This window comes from Myodes glareolus, chromosome X (genome assembly GCF_982192425.1).
Source record: "Myodes glareolus chromosome X, mMyoGla1.1, whole genome shotgun sequence".
In the NCBI taxonomy this organism is placed as follows: Eukaryota; Metazoa; Chordata; class Mammalia; order Rodentia; family Cricetidae; genus Myodes; species Myodes glareolus.
In genome coordinates, this window is record NC_142053.1 from 45,244,422 (window position 1) to 45,271,219 (window position 26,798).

General features: G+C 37.4%; 1 protein-coding gene across 1 annotated transcript in view; it reads left to right on the top strand.

The window, feature by feature from the left end:
* The window catches only part of Ammecr1 (AMMECR nuclear protein 1), a 108,100-nt gene that overhangs the window by 58,867 nt on the left and 22,435 nt on the right, over positions 1 to 26,798 (top strand). The window lies entirely within an intron of this gene.

Below are 26,798 nucleotides of genomic sequence, written 5' to 3' on the forward strand. Positions count from 1 at the left end.
TTTGTTGGCAGTGACAGGGCAGAGAATTTCCTTTTACTTTTCAGACTGCTTTTAGCCTAAGTCATTCTTATAAAATGACCTTTTGATACTCCCTAGATAAGGGGAACTGATTTGCTTAACTAGATCCAGAGAAGTCTTTGGAATAGCCAGGCATGATTGTACATGAAAAGAAGTGAACATTCACTAGGCTAGACTTATGCTACTAATAAGGTCATTGGTTCACGTTCCAGTTTGGGCAGTTTGCTTTGTTTGTTCCACATAGCATCCTGTATCCCAGGCCCAGGTAGTTGACAGGTAAAGCTCAGGCAAGAGCTTGTGCATAGTCAAGTACAAAACCCAAACATGTTTTCTGACAGGCTACAGTAAGACTTCTAACGCTGAACCATCTTGAGAGGGGTTAATATTTGCTTTGACTTTGTAAGAAAAAGTATGCTTATTAAAACTTGGTGATTCATTTTCGAAAGCTCTTTGAAGAGGGCCTATATGACTTTGGGGAAAAAGGTTTCTCGCTCTTTGGAGTAGAAGGAAAACAGAGAATGTAGGTTGGTCTTCAACAAGCCTGAAAATACTATGGGAAAAAAAAAGAAAATCTGGACTTCAAATCCCAAAGAAATTTATTATTACTTCTCAGAGTTCCCACCTGTAATGGAGAAAGTAGTGGCTAGAATTAGTGAGAGTAGTCTCACTGTTAAATATTTCAGTGGGACTAGATTAAATTTACCAGTGTGCAAAATCCATCAAGTACAATTGCTTCTCATTTAAAAGTACATCTAAAAAGGCTACATTTTAAAGTGCTCATCTGTTGTGGGTGGAGATGTTCCTGTGCCTCAGGTAGCAGCTCACTAAAGTGGGTGTCTGTGGTCTCAAACTGTGTGCCCTCCTGTGCAATTGCCTCTTCTACTTGATAGGTTTTATTATTGCTAAGAGCAGCATACTTCACCCATTAGCCAGTGTACCCACAGACACTCGTTGGCATAGCTAGCCTCTCCCTCTGAGACAAGATTTCTGACTACTCCTTTCTGCCTTAGTAAAAGCCAATATCATTATACAATCTGTAATTGACTCAGAGTAAAATTAATATTCTACAATGTTACAGTGCTCTGTTTGCTTCCCTTTCTCCTAATCTGCTTTGCTCTTCATATGTCCCTTCAGTTGCCCTAGCCTGTTGGCTTCTTTGTTTTTCTTTGACCGTGTTAAGCACAGTTTCTCCTCAGGGCATTTGCACATGCCATTTTCTCAACCCGGACAGATCTTCTCCCAGATAGCAATGCGTTTATCTCATTGACTCTCTTTACGTCTCAATGTAAATAACTTAGAATAGTCTGGTGTTAGTCTTTCTGATTGATAATAACAATATTTGCCTGTTAATTACAGGTTTTTGATATTTGATTTCTAAGAAAAGAGGCTGTGTGAGATCATATAAGAGCCGGAGTTTCAGAGCAGGCAGTAACTGCATTGCAGTGCTGGTTACCCCGGTCCTTACCTTTGTGAAATTAGAAAAGCTAAAGATCTGCTATGGTGTCTTAGTTTCTTGAGTTGTAAAATAGAGATGATACCAGTGTGATAGGTTTCTTGTGAAAATTAGGAGGCATGTTTATATATAGCATCAGTACATTCTGGTTCTATCTCTGAAATTAAATAAATAGTAAGAATAATGAACAAATAAAATTTTAAATATACTTGTAGGAATTTAGGTTTTCCTTTATCTCTTGCACATGTAAATTATTAGCAGGAATTCTTATTGTATGAAAAGACAAAACCATCATTAAAAAATAAATCAGTGACAATATAATCTGTTACCCTCTTGTTTTTGTTTATGAAATCCTCATTTAAATGCACACACACACACATACACACAATGTGACCATGGAACAAAATGTCACCAGTCAATAGTCTCAGCTGGTTCTGCACTATCAAGTGGGTCCTCAATTCATCTCTCGATCTCAAACGTTTATGCCACTCTTTTACTCAAGGCCCTGATTTTGACTCATGGGGCTCACATGCTTCCTGTCAAAACCATTTCAGAGCAGTCTCCAGAGTTGCTGTGTTGACACAGTCTATGGCACTGCTTAAAGGAGCTACTCTTTCCCTCTGGCTGTACAGAAGAAGGCCCATTTTTCTAAGCAGCGTACCCTACCCAGCTGCAACCTTCCAATCCAGCCACGCATGGTTATTCACCATTTTCTATGTATGTTCTTTCAGGTCTTTCTGGCTTTGAACCTTTTTTTCCTCTGCCAGCCATGCCTTGCCCCATTTCCACCCAGTCAACTCCTACTCATTATTCAAGCCCCAGCTTGCTTGTTACTTCCTCTATGAAATTTCTTTGACACTCCCCAGCAAAACTGGTTAGTCTTTTGTGTTCCCACAGCACTTTGTTCAGGCCTCTGTTGTAAATATTTAACCCACCAGAGTATCATTATTGACTTTATATGTTTGTCTGTCTGATATAAAATTGCCCTTAATGGCAGTTTACCAAGCCACGTCAAAGCAAATAAACACAAACCAGTCTCACTGCTTGGTAGCAACCTTACTTGGTCCTGATACCCATGTCTTCTTTCTTCCTTTGTATCTGCCTCTGTTGACTTCTGTTACCTTTCAGTGCTGTCAATGTACTTGAGCCAAAAAGAGATGCTGAAGTTAATTGATAATGAAGAGTTGGTTTAAGTCCAGTTGCAGTTTGATTGAACTGTAGGACAGGAACTGGGTACAGAACCTTTTACAGAGCAGATTAACACAAGACTGACTATCTCATTTTAATAGCTTTAAGTGATGGAAGAACCTCCATATGAACTGATACTTGCTGTAGGACCATGGAGCTGGAAGAGACCCTTAGAAGTCTTCTGGGCCAGTCCTTATTTGATTTGCTTTTAAATCCTCCAAGTGATGAGCATTTAGTTTCTGTCTCAGTTATTTCCATTGACTTGGAGCCCACAACCAGCTAAGTAGACCATTTCATTTTTGGACACCTCTAACCTTGCCTCGTTATTCTTTCACTAGAAACAACTAGAATGCCAGAAGCCACAGACTGCCTGTAGCACATTCTTCTTCATGAAAGCCTTATTAACTAGCAGAGGTCAAACTTAACCTCTAAGTAATATCCTCATTTTCAGAAGTTTAGGAGTAGTAAGATAAAAGTTTTACAGTTGACTTCCTTACCCATCTATAAGAATTTTAACTGGCCCCTTGTTTTAAAACCTTTGAAGATCCTGCCGTCACAACTTTTTTCACTATCTTAAACTTTTAGAGTCAGATGGGCAGTAGAATTCTGAGACTTCAAGCTAGACCCACAACTATATCTTTCAGCTTTCCTAAAACTTCATGACAGAGAATTAGAACTAGAGGTAGAACACAGGCCTCCTGACATTGTCTTGGACTATATTTACATGATAAAAGACATGGGTATGCATATTTATATATTTTAGTTTTATCTAGCATGTATGTGATTTCAAGGAATGCTATAATAAAAGAATCATTTCATAATGTAAAGACTAACTCTCAAGCTACATGCTTTGTATTATGTTTTTGCCATTATTTCCGTACAATGTAGAGACTAGGCCAGCAAGATAGCTCAGTGAGTAAAGACACTTGCTGCCAAGTAGAATGACCTGAATTTGATTCTTTGGACCCACTTGGTAAAAGGAGATACCTGACCACTATAATTTGTCCTCTGACCTCTACACGTGTGTGTGTTTGTGTGTGTGTGTGTGTGTATACACTCACACTAAATAAATAAGTATAATCATCTTTTAAACCTGCAGTAATAGAAGCTATTATAAGAACTTGAAAAAACCCTTGTTTATTGTGGTAGGTTTCCTTTTTATCAAAAATATCTTCAATAGTGGGAAAGGTACACAAGCTTCCATTCCTCAGGAGCTATTGACAGTTGCTGGCTTCTGAGGGAGGGAGAGTCAGTTTCTGTTAAGGGTGTGACTCCTGGTAGGTTAACCACACTCTATGCGGTGATCCCACACTCAGAGATATATGGGAAGGAGGACAGGGGGCATGAATATGATCAATATACATTGTATTAATAAAAATACATAATAAAAACAATGTCTCAAACATAGTAATAGTTATTTTTTCCTAATCATAGTAATAACCTTTATTTTCTATGTACTGGATCTTTGTTAAGTGTTTTATACATTGCTTCATTTAATCTCTTTGGAAACCATATCAAGTTGAAGTTATTTCGCTTATGTTATATATAGTTGGAGAAATCCAAGGCGTAGGAAAACTCAACTTTACTGAAAAACAGCAAATATACAATAGCACCTAGATTTAACTGGGATTCAAACTCCAAAACTTGCATTCCAAAACGCAGTCCTACACAGCTCTTCTTCCAATAACTTCTCTCCCTTCTCTTTATATATAGATTCTTGCTTCATTCACTCAACTAATCTTCCAGTCTCATGTCAGATGGAAAAAAGTCTTTGAGTAAGCATTCTTCTCCTTTGGGCATTCAGTTTCTCAACTCCTAGTTTTCCACAACTTCCTTTGTATCCCCAGTTTGTTTATTCCAGTGTAATTTCTCTTCTCCTGGGTTGTCTTATAGAATCTCAAGGTACTATTTCCTTAAATATGCTTTATTTCTTCACAAGAAGCTTCTTAGTCAATTTAGGTCTTATGACCTCCCGTACTCCAGTCAGAGCTTCTCATTTGGCTTCTCATTAGAAATCTCAGTCTAAACACTTTGATTTCCCTTTCTGTGTAAGGTGTGCATCTAACCTCACCAGATTTACATGGAATACTAGTTCAATCCTCAAGTTCTACAAAGGTACGACTCTGAAATCTATGACTTTCAGGGCTTTGGGGGAAGATTTCCCATAGGGTGACTGTGCGGAGTCACCCTGACTCTGCTCTTCTCTACAACCGGTCACATGGAAGCCTCATTTGGAGAGTCAGAAGTTAGTCCATTTCTTAGAAATTATAATTAAGTAAAGAGCCCAGATTTCTAGGTAATTTAGGTCAAACATTGCTTTCATTTTCTTTTCTTCTTCCCTTTTTGCCTTGTAATTTGTCTCTTAAGAAAAGTTAGCATAAAAGAAGAAACAGTTTTATAAGTGGAACATAAAGTACCTATGACTGACATTTTCCTCATAGAAAAATTAAAAAAAAATGGATTTCAGGAAGGAATTGTGTATATGTGGTATCAAGCTTATGCCTCTTTTACCATATTTAGATGTACAAGAATCATTTTTTGAATACTGTTTTCTTTATTGGAGATTTGAGGCGTAATAGAGAAGTGAAAATACTTAAAATTATAGTAGTATTTTAATAGATGGATTGTCTTTAATTTATTGAGTTAAAGAATAATAGAAACCTTAGAAATATAGGTATTATTGAACATCCTCTGGATTTTCTCCTGATCCACATAAGAACTTTTCTTTGCGCCAAATCATATATCTGGAACCCTGTTATCAGGCTAGATATTTTTAAATTTGGCAGTGAAAACATCTTTTTAATTTTTATTCACATATTGCCTATAATTTTAATTAAATTGATAGATTTTGGAGGGACATTATTCATGTTACTTATCTCTTAGAGTTTCAAGGAATTTTACCAGTGTATTATACTGTCGTTTCACATATTCAGGGCTTCCATACTTGCTCATGGCAACATGGCAAATTAATGCTGAAAACAAGCAAGTGGCTGGAGATGCTAGGCCAGAAATTGGTAACATTTTGTTCTTTTAGGATAGCAGTGAGCCTAGGCAGTACTCATGTCACTGTGTTAGAAAGAAAAAATGAAAAAATTTATTTACCATTTTAGTCAGAACCAAGAAGGAAGAGAACTCTCAATTTGTTTCTACCTTGCCTATAGCAGAGTTGCAATTTATAGAAAAGGTGAATGGAAAAGCAGGAATGTTCATCTGTAGATATTGCTGTGAGGGCAACCTTCTAGAACTGGAAGATGAGTCCTTCCCTGTGAGAAAATCCTGCTGGCACCAACATTCCCTTGAGTGGCCTGTACTCCTCCTTGTATGAAATTTCCTGAAATAAATCTAATCTTCCAGGCCCTCTTTACAGTCCCTTTGTTTTTGCCCATTTTTCATCCTTCATGAATTTGGGGATGTTGTGCCATCTCCTGCTGGATGGGTGTGTAGATTCTATCAGTAGCTTCTGAAACATGTAGGTATGAAAGAGCCACGTACCACCTGCACCTAAAGGAAGCCCCATGAGCAGAGTACAAGTAGTAATATAAATTGGAAGACATCCAACTATACCTTAGTACCAGGTAACTGTATATAAACTCTTCTTCTCCATTGCTTTCTGTCTAGGTACAGTTGGAAGGTCTAGCACAAGTGATTCAAATGTTTGTGGTTGACTTTTGAGGCAAGGTCTCACTGTGTAGTATATAGGCTGGCCTCTAACCCATGATCCTTCTGCTTCAGTCTCCCAAGTCAAGTGCTCAGATTACAGACATGCACCATCACAGTCAGTGTGAGTTCATTTTATATTTTGATAGTTTTCCCTCTTGTCTCAGAATCGTTTTTCCAGAAGACATTATCAATGAATCATTGTGTGGCTATTTCTTAGTTGTCCTTTCTTGTCAAAATAAGATGTGTTCCTATTGTCTGATTGGCCGTCTACTCTTAATTTAAGTTTTATGTCAGCAAATCCTAGCATTTTCGGATATTTTACTAGAAGTTGTATTTCTAGACAACTAGTCAAACTATCTTTAAGTTAATAGAAGAAGTGTCTGAATGAAGGCCAAAATTATTTGGTATTCAAGCAGCAAATGGATCCTTCCTTGGCCTCAAGAAGGGTTGGCTTACCAGATTAATGCCAGTATTGAACATGACTGCATCTGAAACCTTCATAAAGCTGAACTTCTCTGTTCGGTTATGTGGATTCTCAGGCTGATGTGGCTGTACAAGACAAAGTATCAGCATCTGGTGACAGGGTCAGCAAAATCAGCTTCTCCGGGGCATTCTGTTCACAGCAGTGGATCAGTGTATGAATCACCAGTGGATCCCAGATCAGTCATGACTAAGAACAAAGACTTCAAAGGTGTGAATTTAGGGTTCAGGTTGAAAGGTCTCTGAGACCTAGGATGAGTCTGGTCCTGGCTGAGTCACAGCACTATAACTGTAGCAATGCTCCCCTGAAACTGCTAGCTAGTATATGGGTTCAGTAGGAGTCTTAATTCTCTTTCCCAGAACACGTTGCTTGTTTCATTTTCCTCCCCCGCCCCCCCCCCACCCACCCACCCAGGCCTCTGCTTGCTACATAGGATGTGCTGACCCAGGGCAGACATATCACTTCCTCCCCACCACTGAAGTGCTCCAGCCCACGACTTTAAGTGTCATTTGTAGCCTGAAGTCATAGGCTAAAGTAAAGAGTGATAGATAGGACTTGGTACAGTGGTATTTTTGCCAAATGGTTGAGTGTCAGAGTTGGTTGTTGCTATTCTTTTCTTGTGGAAGGCATATGCCATTTTCTATTCACGATTTCCAGAAAGAAACTCAAGCTTTCTTAAAGCACATAAATAAGTAAATGCTTGTGGCTTTGTTTATATTTTTTATAGTGTAAAGTTTCTTTTCTGTTTCCCAAAGAATTCACCTTGAAATTCCCCCCCACACTGCTTCCCAGAGTTACTGTTCCTCCTTTTGTGTACTCACCTCACATCACATGTGCCTGTGTTACAGCCCTTGCTTCATCTTGCCTGCTTCATTTTTTGCATGCTTGTGTTCCCTACTGAGGTTGATTATCCCCTCTCAAGAACAAATATTTCAAATATTTCACACTTTTACATTCCCTTGGTAACTGTTAGGAGTTAGGTATAGACCAAAATAAGTGCTTGACTAAGAGCCAGTTGTCTCAGTAAATTGAAGTATCTGTTTATAAGGTGGTTAAGGCAATTAAAGCACTGGGAACTGTAATCCTATATTAAGAGATGTGTGAAGCAAAGAAACCTGAAAATATGTGTTAGGTGCATCATATGAAAATAAATCAGTTCGCAAAAGTGAGCCTTTTTCATTTGTAGTAATTTACTTTGGAATGGAGAAGTATCTATATTTTGTTTTCTACTTATAATTTTAAATCATGACATTCTACCTCATTGTGTTATAAGGGTATCAGTTATCATTTAATAAAGGTTGGAGATACTCAGTTTCACATTTAGATACTCTTGTAGTAAGGAAGTTGTGCTAGTCTAAAAATGAGGCAGTTGCAATACAAGTTTGAAATCTCTCAAGAAAAAACCTGTATGTAATCTCCACATAAGATGAATGGAAAAGAGCAGTAGCTAGAAGAGAAGCTGCAAGTACAGTGTGTGTGTGTGTGTGTGTGTGTGTGTGTGTGTGTGTGTACACTATAGAACACAGTTCTAACTCATAAACATTTGTAAGAGAAGATGCTATAAAGCCATTGTTAGAATTGTTTTGCAGAAGACATTTACTGCCTGTATATTTTGAATCCTCATGAAGGATACCATTTCTGTGGCATTTTGTTTATAGTTTCTGTGTTACAAAGTTTGAGTGAGTAGGCGAGGTCATTTTTACAGAAATGACCTTTCTGTGCTAGGGGAACAATTTTGGAGGACTAAAGTTCTAAGCAAGCCACCTGAGGTCATGGTTCATATTTGCTATTTATTAGTAGCAAATTAATTATGTTTAACTTTACTAATGTATTAAAGCACTTAGGTTGTGTTGGTACAGAAATAAAACTTTAATTCAACAAATGAAGTTTTACTTAATATCTTTTTCCTATGGAAGAGGAATTGAGCTAGTGATCGAGTCATTTTTATCATTGAATTTAGCAAATTCAAAAAGCCCTTTTGAAATCTAGCCTCTAAGAGCTCCTATTTACAGGCATTAATTGTGATAATATCCATTCCCCAAAGAGTCCTACCCCTCTCTCAACTTGACTTTCTTCCTCATTCCCTGTGGAATAAATACCACACAGTAAATGTCTGTGTGGTGAAAGAACAGTTTGGGGGTTAAAGGAGTGTTTAAAGTAATAAGGCTGAGATGCAGTGGGAAAATAGCCTTCTGGTGTGCGTTTGATAGGACTGAATTCATTTTAACAAAACATCTGGTACAAAAAGTTGTGAATGCAAGACATTTGAGGGGTTGTCTAGAAAGAGAAGGGATTGACTATGTTTACCAATTGCCAGCAGTCAGGCACTTGCAAGTTGTGGTTTTGTCGGGCTCATGAAGTGCGATGAGGTCTACTCCGCCCTTCAGTGGGAGAAGATGGAAACCTAGCTCAAGACAGAGCAGTCTGTGAGTTAGTGCTAATACACTTTCCACATGGCTCCTAGTTGGTTTTCCTTTATCAGCTTACTATTGCCCTTTTTATATTCCGGACTTTAATACAAAAATAAAAAGAGGCCTTTGGAGATTATTGGTTGAACTCGTACAGCTGGATTTACTGTAAAGTCTTTAGTTTCCAGCTGGCATCATGTTACTAGAGGCTTCAGTGTGCTTGCTCTCCTTTTCGTTTTCTACTTATTTTCTTAATAAGGTAATTCCAACACAGAATAGTTACTATAGTTCCAAAGCTTGATTGAAAGATGCATTCAGTTTTCTCTAAATATGCAGCAGTTATAACAACACAGCTGTAGTTAAAGACAGACTTTTTCATAAATCCTTATGGTTTTGCTCCTTAATCACATCAGACCGAATTAAGGTTTTATTCATTTCAGTTTCATGTTTTGTGAACACTTAATTCTGAAAACATATCTGAACTAAGTACTCCATAGTACTACCAATGATGACCATCAGGACATGTCCTCCTTCAAGGAGCTGGCAGTTTTATAAGGAATACTTGTGTATATACACAAGCTCTATGATGAAGAAAGTAAAAACGTCCACCTTAGGTGGAGGTACAGTGACAACGGAAGTGGGAGGAATTAGTTGAGGCTCAATAGATTGACAGTTTTAAGTACTGGACTTTAAAGCTGAATCTCTGTGGACATTTCAAGATTCAGTTCCATCATCTAAGGGTGAGGATATGGAAAGGATGTGCATTCTATATCCAAAAAATATCTTGAACTAAGATATTCCCCCAAATAAAAGTGTGTGTTATTTGGGGAAGAATTGTAAGTAATGCTGCATGGCTTGGCTTCTAGTGGAGACAGGAAGATAGTATTAGACTGTAAAGGCATTGAATTGCCATTGAAAAATATCAGCAGAACAAGGTTATCAGGGATGTCTCTGGTTACTCGCATATAAGATGTATTGGAAAGGACAGATATTAGTAACAAAGATGGGCACAATGATACAAATATGCTATATCTTCTAATGTCAAAAACATTTTGAATTCATCATGAGCTATCTTTTTGCCAAATTTAAGTATGTATGTGTATGCACGTATGCGTGTGTGCGTGTGTGTGTGTGTGTGTGTATGTGTGTGTTTACGCATATAAATGCAGGTGTTCATAAGGCATTGGATCCTCTGGAGTTGAGTTATAGACAGTTCTGAGACTCCTGGTGTGAATGCTAGGACTGAACTCAGGTCATCTAAAAGATAAGCCAGTACTCTAAACTAATGAGGCGTCTCTCTGGGTCCCCAACATTTATCTTTTATGTATAAGTGTACACTTAATGTGTGTGAGATTTTTTTATTAAATTTTTTCATTTATTTTACATACCAGCCAGTTTTCCCTCCCTCCTCTTCCTGTTCCCTCCCCCCACCTCCCATCTACCCCCTCCCTGTGTGTGAGGGTGTTTTTTTTTGTTTGTTTGTTTGTTTTGTTTTTTCAAGACAAGGTTTCTCTGTAGCTTTGAAGCCAAACCTGGAACTAACTCTTGTAGACCAGGCTGGCCTTGAACTCACAGAGGTCGCCTGCCTCTGCCTCCCAAGTGCTGGGATTAAAGGCGTGCACCACCACCGCCTGGCATGTGTGAGATTTTTAAATAGTATTTAGCCTTTTAATAGTTTTCCGCAGGGAAGAGCACACCAACTGATTATCCCATACCAAATGATCAACCCTGAACAATTACATATAAGTAACATTATACAGTCAGAACAGGTTGTTTACACGTATGTGTGTATGTGTCTGCATAGAATTAATGAAAGAAGAGGCTGTGAATTTGGAAGAGAGCAAGGAGGAGTCTATGGGAGGAATTTGAAAGAAAGGGAAGAGGGAAATAATATAATTACATTACAATCTAAAACGTAAAAAGTAATTTAAAAACAATTCATTTCTTGGTTATAGATAAAAATTACTTTTGTAAAGGATAGGGGAAGGTTGATGAGATGGCCCATTTGCAAAATCATTTCTCATCATGCAAGCATGACAAATTGAGCTTGATGCCAAGAACTGATGTAAAGGTGGAAAGAGAGAAAACGTTCCACAGAGGTGCTCTCTGACCTCCACATGTTAGGACATTTGTTAAAATACAGCAGAACCGTGAAAAAGTTTTCTAACAAAAAGTACATTGGTGGATGAGAAATCTATAAGGAAATAAATATTTATAAGCCCTGGATGGTTGTTATGTTATTTAATATCTCTATTTATTACTTAAGTATGTCTGAGTTTTGTGTCTGAATTAAAATAGACGGTAGGCTTCTTTAAAGGTAACTCGTGTACCCTTTGAGTACTACAGTTCGATTGTTATAAAAGTCAGTGTCTTCTACTCCATCTATTTAGCAATACGTTTGAGTAATATGTTCTCCCTTGGGGAACTTTCCAGATGTTTGTGAATATGATTCCAGTTTATATGATCTGTTTTTACATTGTAGCTGAGTGATATAGCTGAGTGATGTCCTAAGTATGAACTTTTAGGTGATTTAGAATTCTAGCCAAAGAATTGGGTCCTTTTCAGTATTTAGAATGGTGCCCTGTGACACTTGGCCTTCCTGACTTTGACTTTTAGATCTTCTTGAAAGGAAGATGGAGAAAGTCTTCTGGAGGCAGAGCTTAGCTCTCATTGTAGCAATGTACATTAACAAAGAAAATAACATTTTCAGCACCCAGCTGGGGTCAAGCTGGTTCTGAAAAAAAAAAAAAAAAGATGGTTCATTAAGTGCAGATGTTGACACATATTCTAAAAGGAAATTCTTGAAATTTAGTGAAAAAAGAGGATGGATGTACTATGCACATTGTTAAAACAGAACTATTTCCAGGTAACAGATTACTTAATGCTGGTATGTTGTAGTAGATTAGCACTGAGGAGTAAAACTTCAGACAAATGCCCAAATTATTTATAGCTATGTTTATTTTTAATATTCATATGTAGTCTACATTTAGTTTTACTAATTTTTATAATGTTCTGTAGAAAAGCAAACCCTAAATGGAATAACTCAGTAGCTGGTTTGTGCCCTGCATATATTGACTATCTTGGAAACATTGTCCCAAGAAAGTCTCATTTCAAGGGTCACAAGCTTATGATGTCCTGTTCTAGATGATTTTTGAACTGATAATACAGAGCAGACCTAAATGATTAACTCAAAGCATAAAGATGCTTCCATTTAGAACACAGATTCTTTGTGACTCTCCTGCCCAAAACCATTTTGAATTTTCCCCTCTATAAAATTTAGTGGTTAGCATTTTACTTTTCTTGGAACATTGACCTGTGATTATTTTATTCAGTATTTCTATATAGGCCTTTGAAAGGATACCTATCAATTTTAGTGTCCCAAATTTTCTTAAGCAAACAAATTTGGTTCTGGTGTTTTCAAGGTTTCCATAGAAACAAGACATTTTGTTGCCTTTTTTTTTTTTAATTGCTGTGGTTTACAATTCTGTATATGGAAAGGAGGCATCTTATCCTGGCCAACGAAGCAAAACTAGTAAAATATCCATGATGTGCTAGTTTACTATGTCTGGTGCTTTAGGGAAACCTGTATAAATCCAAGAGCTAGCACTATAGTTAGGGTGGCCAGATGTATATTTTTGACAGGGTAACAGAGCTTCCTAGGCAGTGAGCCATACTTGCAGAGGGAGTGGTTATAGAGAGCTGGAAGACTGCCCTGTGCTGGTGAAATGAGAGCCAGTGTGGATGCATAAGGAGTAACAACTTCCAGGAATGCTTCCTTTGGACAGGGTCGATACTTCCTTGGGTTTTTAGTTGATATTTATTTTATAATGACTAGATATTTAGTATTTAACGTACAGTGTTCTAAAAGATTTTATTCATTGTTTTGGCTTTTTGTTTTGGTATGTAGACCTCTAACCTCATGAACATAATCCTTTCTTACCCTCTGTTCTCCCTCTTTTGTGGATAGAGCTATCTCATATATTAAATTTAATTGTTTCAGATAGTGGGCAAGTAATCAAACTCAGTCCAGATGTTTTAGTTTTATTTTTTCTTTGAGTTATTAGTGACCTATTGTAAACCATAAACTTAGTGGTCATTGGCACAGTAGGCAAGTGGCTAGTAATATCACCGTGCAAGTAAAAGCTTCCAAATTCAAAACAGTTTCAGGAAGACAAGAGTAAGCAAGAAGAATGAATGACTGCGATTGGGATGTAAAATAAATAAAAATTTTTAATTAATAAAAATTCATACAAAAGAGAATAAATGAAATATTTATTTTAAAATTAGTTGTGCTTGGTTTAGTGACACAGATGTCTCAGAATAGGTTGTGTTGTCTAGCAAAGGTTGTTCAGAGAACTGCATTTTTAAACTACACAGAAGATTTGTAATTAGCATGTTATCATGCTTGTAGATGAGTAAAGTCAGGAAACTAATTTGTTCTCTTTGAGCAAGTTCTATATTCCCCTAACAACCTTAATTACAGACTTGATTTGCTTAGCGGATCCTTATTTTCCAGATTTGCTAAAGGAAACCTTCAGCCAAGGTCTGCTTGAATTAGGCCAATTTTTTGAAATAGTAGAGTTTAAATTAATGAGACTTTATTCTGTTTGGAGAGTTTGTTTTCCATCATTGATAATTATTTCCAGGAAAGTTAAATCCACAGAAAATATTCACTCAGTTTCTTTAATGTTATTTACTGAAGTCTAAGAAGTGGCTTTTAGTTTCATGGGGCTCCAGAGAGGCCATGGCAGATGCAGATGAAAATGAAGTGCTATAGGCTGGTCTCATACCTGTGGAGCAGGCTCTGAGCAGCATTCTAAGCCAACATTATTCCATAAAAAATCAAATCAGACCTTGAAATTTTAAAGTCTAATGTGATTGATAGAGTTCATGCCAGTGCATGCTTATACTTTAACCCCCCATGAGCCTGGTGAGTTGTAAGACCTTCCAAGACAACATTTTGAGAGTCCTGCCAGTTGTACACTATTCCCACACACCTTCCACAGAATCTGCTTTCTCCTACTAAATAATCCCCATGGCTTCAGAAGCTTGATTTTCAACAAGACCTTTTCTCCCTTTGAACATTGGGCATTTGCTAACATGAAATCCATCGGAGAACAGGAAGTGGCAACAGGATTTATTTTAACAGTGTGAGTATATGTGAATTGTTAGCTGTTTTCCTCCAGGCTTGTGTTCACTTAAACAGACCCTTGTACTTCTTTTATCATCTGTGCCTACCCTTGATGTCGATGTCTTATGATTCATCCAATTCATAATATGTCCCTTTATAAGAAGGTGTGAGAAGCATAAAATGGGTTAGTATTATGAGCCCCTATATGTTTCATGCTACAACAAAGTGGTAATAATAGCAACATAAACATAAGATGCTATTGAGCTCCGTCAGGATGCGAGCATTCATGTTTTCCTCAAGGGGAAAAGGCTTGTGAGATCAAAGCCACTCTGCAACTCTATCATGGGAGATTATTATCTATTTATAACACTGTGTGAGTTTCAGATAGAAAAATATTGTCAAACAGTGGCATTGGAATGCACAGTAATCTAAATAAAGACTAAAAAAAAAACAGTTGCCACGTTCTAAGTGAACATCATTTAATGGCTTTAAAAAAGGAAGATACACTTTAAATGGCATAGTTTTTAAACTGAGCAATAAAAGGTATACAGAAAAATAAAAGATGAAAGAATTTAAGGGACCATCAATCATTTAATAAAGTATATGCAGCACAATTATTTTAATGTTTATTATATTACCAATAAATATGTATTAAAATGAGGCTATATGAGACTGCTTTTCCTATATTTTTATTTTATTTATTAAATACCTACTTACCAGCTACAGTATTTTAGGTAGTGAATGTATAGCAGTGAACAAAAATAAGAAGAATATCCATTCACCTTGGGTATAATTAAATTATAATATATACATGGTACAAATAAAAGGCCTTTCAAATTTCAACTCCCTTCAAATCTATTCATGTTACTGTAGTGTAGTGATACTTCCATGAAGCAAGGTATTCTAAAAAACTGAGTAGACCATGGAATGACCCTAGATACAGTCTTGTGCTTTCACTGTAGCAGGCACTCAAATATCTGTTAAAATAAGTCGTGTTCATTTGCTATTCCCTGCTTCCCATAGTCATTATAGCCACTACCTGTTCATAGCAAGTTCTGCTATAGATGAAACCACTACTGTCGCGTGATTATGATTTAAGTTGAATGGCTTTTATCCATTGCATTTTTTTCTGCCTTCAGATGATGCTGTCCCTTTTAGTATCAGTTGTGGTTTTATAAAAATGCATCATAGGGCAGAATCAGCAATTGCTATTTCAGCTGCATATTGTGAAGTCTTTCCAATATATTTTATGTGCTTTTCTCATGAAAACAATCAAATTAGGAAACTTTTTCATTGAGTTACTCCATTTTTGATAGTAAAAGAATGGAAAACTATACTAGTAAAATTGGTCTTTGCCTTTGAAAATTGGGTTTCTTAAGCTACAACCAAACAAGAAGCAAGGAGTTGAAATGCCCTTTTCTGTTTATCAGACTCAGTTTAAAGATATTGGAGAATCTGAAGTAAAATCTGTTCCAATTTAAAAGATTGGGGAGAAGGATGGATTAAAGTCCAAGAGAGCTTGAGTACATCGAGCACCACATATTTTCCCTGTACTGAATCCACACATGGCATTTTGCTATTTACTTGAAAATGAGCACTGAGGTTATCTTGCCCTGACCAGCTTATATTCCTACATAGTTGTACACAAACAAACAGAACATACAGTGGCTTTTCCCATGGGGACAAGACTCTACCGTTGTTAGACTTTAATAAACAGAAATGAAATATCTTCTTTTAGAACTATGTAACTTTTGCTGTTGAATGGTCCTTTATGTAACTAAGTAGCTAAGGAGAAATGATGCATCAGACTAGATGGAATGCAGGATAAGATGAACAAGGGACAAGCAGGAGAGGAAAAGAACTCCGCTGGATAAGAGCAGGACAGGGAGAGAGCCCCACTGGATAAGAGCAGAGCAGGGAAAGAGCCCCATTGTGTAAGATGTATAAGGAGCAGGAAAGGAAGGAGTGGACAGGAAATGCAGGAGGGTAGTAGTTAGGACTACAATGGCCATCTGGTACCCTGCTGCTCCCATTCCCTTATCTACTCAGTTTCTAGGTTGTCCTTGGCCTCGGAAGGCTAACAAGTGCCAGGTGCCCAACTGTTGAGTTATGCTTAGCAGCAGCTCACTGTTTTATTGTTCTAGCTACCCCCTGGTGCCAAAGGCACCAGTTTCCTCTTTGTTTCTTAAACATCTGCTATGGCATGTTATTGGATCAGGATGGAGCTGATCAAGTAGTATGTGGCAGAAGAATGGAACACTCAGTGGAAACATGAAGTCCGGAGATGTATGTAGAGTCTTGGTCCTGCTGCCAGATAGCTGAGTAACTTTGGATACATGAAGTCAACTGTCCCTTTAAGAATACATGTTCTCTAAGGATTTCTAGCAGTACCCTTTGGCTGAACCCATGACTATAGGGGACTTGTTCTTAGAATTCTTCTATTATAGTTTCTAACAAAATGTATTATTAGTTCTGTCTACTTCATGGGGCTGTGTCGAGGTAAAAGAAGTAAACATACTTTGAAAACAGTGAAATATCATGGAAAATAAAAGGATGAGCAAAAATAAAAGAATGCCTCTCCCCAAAGATAACCTGTGGCAGCCAATATTAAAATAGTTATATTTAAATCAACGTATAGCAAATTACAGTGATTTTAAGAACTTTTGTGTACTTACACATATTGTAGAAAAACAGGCCATGGAGAAAGTACGGATGAACTGGGTAGGAGGCATCACCGAACAGTGGTTGGTAAAGCAGGTAGGCAGTGAGGATAAGACATGCTACTTTCCTTCCCCTTTCTACTTAATGAGGGTTCCTCTAAAACCCCACTCACTTTGCTCTGTCTCCTCAGAAAATGAACTAGAACATGGAAAACTGTTCAGAAGGGTAAAGGTCATCTTAACCCAGTGGGAAAATATGTAGGAGCACAAACCTGCCTCACGGGTGCTTGTTGCACCTGTATTCGCAGGCACACGGAATGTCATAGGTGGCGACTGTGGGCATCTGTCTGGTAGTCACCTCTTCTCTTCTCCCATATTCAGCATTTTCTTTCATGTCTTCCTTCTAGCATTTTACTGCTTTTCCTTCCTTACCTCACTAGGGTAAGCAGGCAAGAGAGGAAAACATGTAGAAAGACACAGGGGAGGAGGAATACAGCTGGAAGACATTATGAGGAAATAGGGAACGCTCACTCCCTTCTCTTTATTTCTTACGATAGAGCACACAAGCTCACGTTGTGTCTGGTCTTTATAGTTAGCTTCACTTCTTCCCTTAGTTGCTTTTAGTTCTCTGCCACTGATAACTATAAAAATTATCAACAGGTCACACAAGACAAACCATCATGCGCTCTGTCACCAGCCCCACCATCAAGGACTGGCAATATGTTAGAAAGGACACTAAACCAGTAGGTAAGACTGAACTGCTCTAACATGGCAGGCACACAAGTTAGAGTAATAACACATGTCTTGTGGCTTATGAAGTTCAAATTATAGATTTGATTGTCATGGAAAAGGGGAAGAAAAATAACATGACATTTGTGGCAAATATGAGACAACTTATTCAGGTCCAAATAGCAGATAGAAATCAGAAACAGGCCCACCAGTTTAGATAGGTCCAAATCCTAGTACTTTGGTAACTCTATTATGACTTCCAGCAGATTAAATTTCAAGCTGTGGAAAGGTTTCAGAATAAGGCGAGGCTTAGTATCCCACTAATAAGACTTATTAAGTTTAGACAAAACAGATGTTTTTCAGTGGCAACAGCTCTGAATCACCAGGATCAAAATGGGAGAAGGAAGAGGAGGAAGGAAAACAAGTGAGTGCTTTCACTGCAGTGGTTTCAGAGTGTGCTCACACTTGGACGTAGAGCTTCTAGTTAATGTCCCCAAAAGAGGAAATTCTTGAAACTGGTTTTAAATATGTGTGTGTGTGTGTGTGTGTGTGTGTATACATATGCATACATGTATATATATAATTACACACATACACACATACATACATACATGGTTATTGCCCTCATAATCATATTGGTGTCCAAAACCAAATGGGGCTTTTGAAGCAGGCAGTGCCAACTTCAGACAGTCTGTTTCTCACCTGTTTTGGGACCCTACACAAGTTGCTTAATCTCAACTTCTGTTTCTTCACATATATAATGGGATTATTTTGAGGACTAAACAGAAGACTCCATGCATAGTGCTTGGCTCACAATAAATGCTCCATAAATCTTGACTCTAGTGGTTAAAGCTGCTTTGGCTCGAAGTATCACATCTAAGTACATGAGGACCAGTCTTCTAAACTTGATAAGAAAAGTCAGCCAGGAGCTTCAAAGAGAGATGTACCCAAGTGAGGAATGGGAAAAAATATTAGAAATTCTTTACAGGATCATTTTATCTAGAATATGTGAAAACATTTAAGCCCTACTAATATTTGGTAATTGGGATTCCTTTTTTTTCCTGATGTAAATGCTCAACCCAAGTAGTTGGAAACCACTAAGGAAAGAAAGCTGTTGCCCTTGGGGGTCTGATTCTCCCTATTCCCCACGTGCCTCTCTTTCTGTCCCATTTCTCTCTCTGCCTCTCTTGGTTTCTGTCGTTGACTCTCATTTCTTGCATCTTAGGGAGTTGTCTTTATGCTGATCATTTTCTTAGGTTGCAACCAGTAGAATAAAAAATAATACAGAGTGATTATAATTTCATGAGCACTATTTCTTTATATTAGTGTATGTTAATTGCATAAAATGAGCTTCATTGTACAAACTTCATTGCTTGATAACATCTCTTGCACAGAAGTAAAATCTGCCCTAGAGAGTTAGGAAAAGTCTAGTTCAGGATACTCAAGAAAATGTTATATAATATATGACTACATTCTTCTTTGTTGGTGTAATTCTTGAAGAAGGCATACCTTACTTGATAAAACAAGTTCATTTCTGTAAAGTTACCTACAATCCTATGTCATTTGGCAACCAGCAAACCAGTAGTTAGATCTTTCCAAAAAGGGAGTTAACCTTGTCTGATCATTCCTCTTCAGCATTTTATAATTTATTTTAATGGGTATTTTACACACACCCATGTGTTATTTCGTAATCCACTCATTGTAAAACTGAGTGTCCTGGATCTGAAGTGCTTAAGATCAGATGTGGTTTTCCAGTGTTCGGGTGTTTGCTGTACCTGATCTGAATCAGAAATCAGAAATGCTCTAAAATCAGAAACATTATGAATCTCTGTTGGTGCTCAAAAAGTTTTGGGCTTTGGAACATTTTGGACTTTAGGTTTTCCCATTAAGATGGTCAACCATTACTCTTCTAGCCTCTGTAGTCCTTCTCACAAGTGATAGTAAGTGCTTAATAAGTATTTCGAAAATGAAACAAAGGCCTTTCAAAGCAACTTGTTAAAATCATCCCATAGCATGACTAAAGGGCCACACTTAGTCCTGCAGCTCCTTTCCTCTCTCCAAACCACCCCTGGGGATAAACTTAGTGAATACACCTGCTATCAGAGTTCTTCAGCAGGCATGATTTCTTAAGCACCTAGTTACACTATGCAAGTCACTTCTGCAGCTATGTTATTTATTCTTTTATTGTCATAATAACTCCATGAGGCCAGTGACTGGTCTGGTGAAAGGAAAGGAGCTGCAGGACTAAGCTTGGCCCTTTAGTCACACTATAGGACGATTTTAACAAGTAGCTTTGAAAAGCCTTTGTTTCATTTTCCTTCGTTTTCAACATTCTATACACTCACTATCTGTCATTTATAAGGACTACGGAGGTACCATTGTTATCTTCATTTTATAAACAGAACTTTCATAGATTAAGGCAGTTTTACAGGTAATCTGCAATGGAGCCAATATCCACATGCAAGGATTTCTGATTCCAGAACCCCAAGCTCTTGACCATGTTAATATATTAGGTTCTTTCCGAGTGTAAAGAGTGACCTAGGCGGTGGTCGCACTCCCTTAATCCCAGCGTTGGGAGGCAGAGGCAGGTGGATCTCTGTAAATTCAAGGCCAGCCTGGTCTGCAAAGTGAGTTCCAGAACAGGCTCCAAAGCTACAGAGAAACCCTGTCTTGAAAGACCAAGAAAACCAAACAACTTTAAAAGGTGTGTTAACTGCAACTTCAATTTTGCATTTTTGGTGCTGTATTAGTGGCTCTACCATTGGAACTTGTTTTCGATGGCAGCAAAGGTTCAGGGATATAGACAAAGTTTATACATTCCAACTATTTTAAGAAGTAATTCATTTAGAGCCAAGTATGAAGGTACTTGCCTGTAATCTTGACATTTGGAAGGCTAAAGCAGGAATATTGTGAATTAGTAACCAGCCTGGGCATGTAGTGAGACCTTGTCTCAGGAAATTTAATAAGCTGGGTGTGGTGGTGTATGCCTTGAATCCCAGCACACCTGTAATCCTAGGCAGGGGCAAGTAGATCCCTAAGTTCAGAGCCAGCCTCATCTACATAGCAAGTTCCAGGCTAGCCAAAGTTACATAGTGAAACCCTTTCTCAAAAAAAAAAAAAAAAAAAAAAAACTTCAATCATCTTTAGAGTGCTCTAATTTAAATGAGGGTGAGCTCCTTGGGAGATTTTAGTCTGTATCAGTTTATTATTGTATTCCAGTCACTTGAAATCAGAACTAATCTTGTTTTTAAATTTGCCAAAATGGAAATTGCTCATGGCGATATTATAGTCTGTTTTCCAAGCCCACACAGCCTTTCCTTTTCAATATGATGAGAGTACTGTTCTTATCGTGTGTAGTAATGAATGACTCAAACTCATATTGAGTCTTAAAGATGAACCTGACTCATACAGTAAAATTAAATTACCATTTACTCTGGCAGAATATATTTTAAAGACTTTCATCATAAAATGTAAAAAAAAAAAGATATATATTTTTCGTTGTTGTTTCCAAAACCAGGGTAGAGTAATCCAGAAACTCCACAGAGAAAGCATTGCATGGACATTGCACGGGATGAAATGAGACATATTTGCCATATGCACATTTAGCCATCTGTTTCTTTAGGTATCATGTATTTGGCAATTTTCGTCTTCCTCCATTAAATCAAAATTGCAATCAATTCATCTAATGTATAAGGGAAAAGCTTGCAGCCTACAGAGGCAGATTCTTATGATACTCTTGCTTAAAGAGATTTCTGGTGGGCAGCCATGGCTATCTCAAAGAGCACGGGTTTTTAAAACAATTGTTTCTTTCATGGTTTGAGATTATAATATAAATACATGCAGACATTTTAAGAATCCAAGAACTCCAATAGAAGGCCAGTGGGTGATAGCACTCTTGAAGCCTCTATGAATTTCATAGGAGCCAAACATGTATAGCAAACCCTACAGAAGCTACCACCCTTTATTTCCCTTACCGTCTAATCCTCCCTTCCATGTTTTCTCTTTGTCCCTTTGCATGTGCATCTCTACCACTTTTCTAGGTATCTTCCTTGTATACTTTTTTGCATCCATTTCCCTTTCCTCACTTCTTTTTTTTTTCAGCCCACTTCCTTTTGTTCCCGCCCTGTTTTCTTGTCTCCATTCCTCTTGAATTGCCTATTATTATACCATACTAAAATGGGCATCAAGATTCACCAACAGAAATGTTTCTTAAGCAGCAAGTAAGTTGCCTTTATAAAGGAAAAAAGACTTCACAGCCAGGCAGCAGTGTACATATGACATAGAGTTGGAAATTTCTTTTCCCTGCACAGCCCTTACCAAAATCAGGTTTCCTTTTTAATCCCCTGCTAGCAATGTGCTTAAGTTTGAACAAGAGTAACATGTTTGAATTTTGGTTTGTGCCCCATTGTTTCTTTAAAAATGCTAAAACATGCTACTCAATGAGAAAGAGAAGCTATGTATCAATTTTCAGATGTGGTTCTAAGATTCTAGTTTTCTAAGTTTGTGTGGTGCAAACGTGTCACATATACATTCTATTCCTGGGGTCACAGTGTCCAGGAATGACAGAACAAGGAATTTCCTAATGGCCTAAACTTCTCAGAAAGAATTAAAAAAAAATTCACATACACTTTATTGGCTTCTCTTTATCCATTCCAGTAGCAGTGCTTAATTGTGTATTTAATTACTTGTGCTTCAAAATGATTGTCTATAATAGGAAGCCCTGTCACCTCGTTAACTTCCCACTACTTAACTGATTAACAGACTCTGTTTCAGGAAGCAAATGAATGGCTCGACAGGTGCGTGTCAGTCATTTTGGTTGCATGCAATAATATTGTTTGGGATGAGCCTTGTAGTATCTAATGTTGTGCCTCTTTTTCTCTGCTTTATTTCTTCTTAGCAGATACTCTCACAAGCCTCTTGATTCCTTGATAGTTGAAGTCTTATTTTCTTAATATAGTCATTGAAGTGCTATTTAACATTAGATATTAACTTTGACAGATGTTAATGCTGCTTCTCAATTAGGTGAAATGTCTTCTTGGGAAGATGCCAGATTAAACTGAATACATTTGAATTTCGTATGTGAACTAAATTACTGTTTAAACCTTTCATATCCATCATATGGTTGATGGGGCAGCCAGCTGATGTTGTGCATAAATAGTTTGGTTATTTTCCCTAGTACCGTTTAAACATTTGAAAATGGCTTCCTATCATTTTAAAGAGAAATTTTATGATCAGTATACTACATGATCCTCCTGTTCGTTTCTTAAACTCCCTAGAATTTAAATGGGCAGATACTTGTTGGATATACGATATCTTCAGTGGACGATATTAGTAATTTATTCTTGTAATTTCCAGTAGCCAAGAAATCTATGAATGCTTTCCATTTGGCTACTAATGAATGCTACTGAATGATTATCTATCTTCTTTTAGGCAGAGACTCTACAGGTTTGAGATGAAAGAAAAATGCCAAGGAGCTCGAGGGATGGCTTAGTGGTTAAGAACACTGGTTGCTCTTTTGGAGGACCAGGGTTCAAATCCCAGCACTCACATGGTAGCTCACAACTATCTGTAACAACAGTTTCCAGGGGATCTGACACTCACAGGCATATATGCAGGCAAGATACCAATATACATTAAACAAATTAAGAAGTCTTCATCTGCTTCTGTCTCAAATTTTGTTGGGCGGTGGGGGCGCACGCCTTTAATCCCAGCAGGCAGAGGCAGGTGGATCTCTGTGAGTTCCAGCCCAGCCTGGTATACAGAGTGAGTTCTGGGACAGCCAAGTCTATTACACAAAGAAATCCTGTCTTAGAAAAAAATGTAAGACAAGTATTTCATTTTCAGATTTAAAACTATTATCTATTCAAAGTTGAAGGCTAATGTGTGGATACTAATTTTGGACTTGAGCCTAAAAATCTGAGTTATAGGTTTACCTCCATTTTTAGCTTAGCTGAGTCACCTCATATGTCATTGCCCAACTTCAAAACACAGCATCCTCTCCAAAGCCCTAGGTTTAACAGTTGTGTATGGTGTATTCTATAAAAAAGAGCTTGGTCGAGATAAGCTCAATTCTCTTGGGTATCAGCCATCCACACTGGCCTGACAGCTTAGAGGTGCGTCCCCAGCGGAACTTTTATCTCTTTAGGATCCCTTAAATCCTTGCTAGGCTTTCATTGCCAGTGTATTTCTCTAGGAATTTGCATTGAGAGCCATTGATGTTTCTCTGCTCACAAGTTGAATGAAAAGTTACTTGGAGATGGGAGGAAAACGCGAATACCAACATTTTTGTTTGAATTCTTTGATACAATCAGGAGATTTCCATCATGACTAATGTCCCTTTGTTATTTCAAAGCTTTGAAGCATTGTGTTTGAATCCTAGGGTACTGAGGCAGCACCGTCATTTTCTATCAGTTCTTATCTAGTTATTGTTCTAAATACCTTTTTTCCCTTAAGTCCTAGAGTAACTGAACAGCAAGGCCCAAAAGCACGAGGAAAATTTGTTCCATTTTAGGTACTTGAAATATTCATCCATTTGAAATAGATTGAATTTTAGTGGGCTTGAATTATGCTTTCATTGGTCAGTTTAAGAAATACAGCAAACAATGTAATTTACCACAAAGTATTGAGAACTATATGTCTTGTTTTAGTAAAAAGATAGAGCTGGATGCAAAATGTATCTTAAAACAGGCCCAGAATTATGCAAAATAACAAGAGAAAGCAAGCAAAAAACACAGCAGATGACAACAAGCATTGGTGAGGATATAAAAAAGTGGCAACCTTAATATATTGTACAATTATTTAGCCTTTTCTATGGGAACTCCTAGTTCCTCACAAAGTTAAAGACAGAAAAACTTCATTTTAAAGATTTGCTTATTTGATATGTGTGTTTTCCTTGCATGTATGTCTGTGTACCACATGTGTGCCTTGTATCCTGTAGAGTTCAGAAGAAGGCATTGGATCTCATGGAACTGGAGGGAAACTGGAGTTACATGTGGTTGTTAGCTGTCAGATAGGTGCTGGGAATTGAACCCTTGTCCTCTAACTCAGTGCTCTTAACTGCTGAGCCATATCTCCAGTTCAACAGAATTACCTTAATGATCCTTCTACTTGTAGATATGTACCCAAGATAAATAAAAAAAAATATGTCCTTACTAAAGCTTATGTAGATATTTACAGCAGTATAATTTATAATAGTCTCAAAGAGGAAACTAGCCTAAATGCCCATTCATCCACAAATAAAAACAAAATGTGGTTTACTTATATAATGAAATATTATTAGATAATAGAAAGGATAAAGTGCTGCTCTATAGCTGAAATCCCAGAAACATTATGCTAAGTGAAAGAAGCCAAGCACAAAAGGCAATATTTTTATTTTATTTATAATATAATTTTTACTTTTTTGTATGGCTAATTCTATATGCATAAAATGTTCAGAATAGGCAAATCCATAGGGAAAAAGTAGATTTATGATTACCAGGAAACTGGGAGTAGAGAGAACTTGGATTCATTGATGATAAGCAGAGAATTTCTTTTTGAAGTTATGAAATACTCTGTTGAGTAACACTGCTAGCTGTACAACTCTAAATACACTACAACTTATCAAAGTGTGTACTTTTAAAGGGTAACTCTAGTGGTATGTATCCTAGCACAACTGTCGGAAATTATAAAAGTATACTTACTTATATTTTATGCCAGGAACTGGAGGAAAAAGAGGAGTGGGAAATGAGTGTTTAATGAGTGTGCTGTTTCATGGGGGGAGTCAGTGAATTTCTGGGGATAGATGGTGCTGATGATTATGAACATACTTACTCTACCAAAACATAGATACTTAAAACAATTCAAGTCTTAAGTTTTATGCATATTTTACCACAATAAAACCCCCTCCCTAATTCCAAAAATTGTATTTACATGGTTCTAATGTATAAAGGTTTTATTGTCTTTCTTTTTGTTCTTTTTAACAGGAAAACGGAAAAATATGATTGGCCTTTTAATTACACCAGGGATACATCTCCACAACGTGTTAGCATTTTCTTCCTGTATTTGTGTGTAAAAGAGGTGCTTAAATATAAGTGTGTCTTCAACTTGCCTTGGGATGAAAGCCTGAGAATATTTTTAAGAATTTTATTTGTCAGGAGGAAAATAAAGAGAGCCAAGCCATAGGAAATTTATGTTGCTAAATTGTAAAATAGTGGACTGCTTCTTTTGGAGTATGAGTTTGCAATTTCCTGACTTTCTTGGTTGATCGTGGCCTCTTGAATGACATGCATATTTATACTTTATAAATATATAACATCTTTGTATCTTCCTGAGAACATTTTCTTTTGTGTGGTGGGATAGATGGAGCACCAGAATGCACTGAAAACATAAATGCAGTAAGTTTCAGAATGTCAAGAGGGAGGAAAATGTTTTGTTTTGTTTTGTTTTGTTTTGTTAAAAAAAAAGGTGCATAACGAGAGCCTGATTCAAAAATCCAAAAGTGGAAGAAGAATGGATTTGGCGATGAGTCACTTAAAAGGGAATTAAGTTATTTCCAAAGACCATGGACTTCATTATGTTTCTGAGTTTGTAATCTGTGAGAATGAAGCAGTGAGAACGTTTTCTAAGCCTGGCTGCTATATAGGCTGTTTGATTATGGATGCTGTTTCAATAGTTGCACTTATACGTTAGATAATCAGAGCTGTGTTCCGCTTAACCGGGAAATGATTAAAAACTACAAGAAACATGGTGTGTGACAAGCAAAGAGAAAGTAAGGGGGTGGGGTGGGGGCACCGTTGCTTTATCTCTTCTACTCTTAGAAGAAAACCATTTTATCCTTTATAAGGGTCTCTAGAGTTTAGCACAGTGCTACTTGATTAAAGGGTCTAATCAGAGTTGATGTATGCAGAAACTCAGAGCTCCGCTGATGGGGTTAATGACCTCACAATCTCCTAAATAGACCTCTGCTGTACAGATGAGCCCTCTTTCTTTTAGTTCTCAGGTTCTTGAGTCCTGTCTTCAGTTGTCCTTTATTGGGCAATGAAATCCTTGTTTTTAGTCTACTATTTGAATGGTTATTTTCATTTTCTTTGAT